The 3,593-nt window shown below is 50.9% G+C and overlaps 1 non-coding gene across 1 annotated transcript; it reads right to left on the minus strand.

Annotated features, from left to right (window-relative positions):
• Nucleotides 1-5: 5 nt before the first annotated feature.
• LOC143176113 (5.8S ribosomal RNA) lies at nucleotides 6-159 on the minus strand. The gene has a single exon (XR_013000708.1). It is a non-coding gene; the product is annotated as a 5.8S ribosomal RNA (ribosomal RNA).
• Nucleotides 160-3,593: the final 3,434 nt, after the last annotated feature.

The raw sequence follows: 3,593 nt of genomic DNA on the forward strand, positions 1-3,593 counted from the left end.
GTAAACGACCCTCAGCCAGGCGTGGTCCAGAATTGTATCCGTGGACCGCAATGTGCGTTCGAAATGTCGATGTTCATGTGTCCTGCAGTTCACACGTTGACGCGCAATTAGCTGCGTTCTTCATCGACCCACGAGCCAAGTGATCCACCGTTCAGGGTAATCGTATAAATTTTATATTTCACATATATAATTTTATTCTCATTTGTTCGACCTAATATCTCTCTTCTTTCAAAGAGAAGATAAAAGTTGATACCTGAATCTCCGACCAGCGCGCGAAGGAGATTCAGGCGTCGCCTTGGAGACGACACCGAAGCCTTTCGAGACGAAAAACGTTCAAGTAATATGTATATATTTCTCGACGTTCCGGGCGTATAGTGCATTCAAAAACCCGCGAAAGACGCAGAAGACTCGCACGCGTGGAAACGACGGGGATATATTTTGTATCCTACCCGATACTGAATCCATCGCGTGCAGTCGACCCTCGCGTTCTTCCGATCAGACGCATCTATTGTTGCGCGCATGTTTTCGCGTCGCATCGCGCGAAACGTTGCACGAATCGTACCGATCGATCGATTGAAAGCAAATAATGAAAAAAGACTTCACAGCTGGCTCTTTGCCGGTCATTCGTCCCATGTTATCTCTTGCCGCGAAATTGGCGCGCAAGAGTTGGGTGTCAGACGCGCGGCTTTAAAACGAGCTTCACGGCCGGTCCCTTCGTTACCGCTTTCGTTCTTTCTCTCGGAACGACCATGAACGAACACGACGAGCGACGCTACGGCATACACACGTCCACGGATTCGATTAAAAAAACAGACTTCACAGCTGGCTCTTTGCCGGTCATTCGTCCCATATTATCTCTTGCCGCGAAATTGGCGCGCAAGAGTTGGGTGTCAGACGCACGGCTTTAAAACGAGCTTCACGGCCGGTCCTCTCAATTCCGTGTACGGTACACGCAAGATGCGGGTTCCACTTCCAGACTACCCCGGTCCCTTCTCTCTACGAGAATCGATAGTAGAAGAACGGCTCGAAAACGCGTCTCAGAGACTAGGGGAAAAGAAGCGGTATGCGAGCGAAACGAAAACGCATTATGGAAACGTCGCGAAACAATGTTCGACGGTTGCTCGGTTCCAATCGTGCGGCCGTTTCAATTTCTCGTGCGCTTCACCGTCCCCTCCGTAACTCTGGCCGATCGCGTATACCGAAGAGCCGACACGCGCAAAAACCACAGGCATTGTATACTGTATATATATATGTTACAGTCACAGCCTTCGCGCGTTTTACTCTCCGACGCGGGGTTTCCACGACGAAAGAGAGACAGTTTCGTGGCGGGTGACTCGGCCGAATCGCTACGACGGGTATTTCTATTATAGAACGAATCATCGCCACCCTTTACCAGTGCCCGACGAAGGAATCACAAGGTCATCTGGAGTTTACTGGAGTTTACAATGCCAGCGACGGTAATTCCAACGAAGACCCGATAAGTCAACTCATCGTTCTATTTCTCCCCGTACAGAAAAGCGAATCGACGCTAACGCACCTCGCGCAAGCACGAACGTTCTCTTCGCGTGGATCATCCCATCGTCGAAAGATGTAAAGACGCATTGGAGATCGTGGTCTCTGGCGGGCTCATTGCACGCCCCACTGCATATCTTTCCTCGAATCGAGAATGATTCGTCCACTAAGGCTGCGAAACTACGCGTCGAGGAAACTAGGGGAAAGAAGCGGGATGCGAGCGAAACGACAATACATTATGGAAACGTCGCGAAACAATGTTCGGCGGTTGCTCGTTTCCTCCTGCGGACGTTTCATTGCTCGGGCGCTTCACGTCCCTCCGTAACCTTCGCGCGATCGCGTGCCCCGGAGAGCCGGCAACCGGTGAACCACAGGCGTATAAACTATAGTCTTCTATAGCAAGCCTTCGGCGGTTACTCTCCGACGCGGGGATTCCACGACGAGAGAGAATTTCGTGGCGGGTGACATCGGTCGAAACGCTACGACGGGTATTTCTATTATAGAACGAATCATCGCCACCCTTTACCAGTGCCCGACGAAGGAATCACAAGGTCATCTGGAGTTTACAATGCCAGCGACGGTAATTCCAACGAAGACCCGATAAGTCAACTCATCGTTCTATTTCTCCCCGTACAGACAAGCGAATCAACGCTATCGCACCTCACGCATGCACGAACGTTCTCTTCGCGTGAATCGTCCCATCGTCGAAAGATATAGCCGCTTGGAGATCGTGGCCCATCAAGTTCTTCCGTAACTCCTGCGCGATCGCGTACCCCGGAGAGCAGGCAACCGGTGAACCACAGGCGTATAAACTATAGTCTTCTATAGCAAGCCTTCGCGTTTACTCTACGACGCGGGGATTCCACGACGAGAGAGATTTTCGTGGCGGGTGACACGGCCGAATCGCTACGACGGGTATTTCTATTATAGAACGAATCATCGCCACCCTTTACCAGTGCCCGACGAAGGAATCACAAGGTCATCTGGAGTTTACAATGCCAGCGACGGTAATTCCAACGAAGACCCGATAAGTCAACTCATCGTTCTATTTCTCCCCGTACAGAAAAGCGAATCGGCGCTATCGCACCTCACGCAAGCAGGAATGATCTCTTCGCGTGGATCGTCCCATCGTCGAAAGATGTAAGACGTACAGAAATCGTGGTCCATCACGATTATTCGTAACTCTCCGAGTCGCGTATCTGAGAGTAGGGCAAACGGAGAACCACAGGCATAAATAATACTATATATTTCTTATATATAGTTAGCCTTCGCGTTTTACTCTCCGACATGGGGATTCCACGACGAGAGAGAGTTTCGTGGCGGGTGACTCGGCCGAATCGCTACGACGGGTATTTCTATTATAGAACGAATCATCGCCACCCTTTACCAGTGCCCGACGAAGGAATCACAAGGTCATCTGGAGTTCACAATGCCAGCGACGGTAATTCCAACGAAGACCCGATAAGTCACTCATCGTTCTATTTCTCCCCGTACAGAAAAGCGAATCGACGCTATCGCACCTCGCGCGAGCACGTAACTACTCTTCGCGTGGATCGTCCCATCGTCGAAAGATGTAAGACGCACGGAAATCGTGGCCCATCAACGTTTTTTTGTAACTCTGCCGATCGCGTATCACAGAGCCGAGACGCACATACCACAGGCGTATAATACCGTTTTCTTTCGTATGGTAAGCCTTCGCGTTTACTCTTCGGCGCGGGGTTTCCACGTCGAGAGAGACTTTCGTGGCGGGTGACATCGGTCGAAACGCTACGACGGGTATTACTATTATAGAACGAATCATCGCCACCCTTTACCAGTGCCCGACGAAGGAATCACAAGGTCATCTGGAGTTTACAATGCCAGCGACGGTAATTCCAACGAAGACCCGATAAGTCAACTCAACGTTCTATTTCTCCCCGTACAGAAAAGCGAATCGACGCTGTTGCACCTCACGCAAGCACGAACGTTCTCTTCGCGTGGATCGTCCCATCGTCGAAAGATGTAAGACGCACGGAAATCGTGGCACATCACGTGTTTTCGGAACTCTGTCGACCGCGTATCTCAGAGACGACGCGCGCGAA

This window comes from Nomia melanderi, unplaced genomic scaffold, assembly GCF_051020985.1.
Source record: "Nomia melanderi isolate GNS246 unplaced genomic scaffold, iyNomMela1 scaffold0380, whole genome shotgun sequence".
Classification (NCBI taxonomy): Eukaryota; Metazoa; Arthropoda; class Insecta; order Hymenoptera; family Halictidae; genus Nomia; species Nomia melanderi.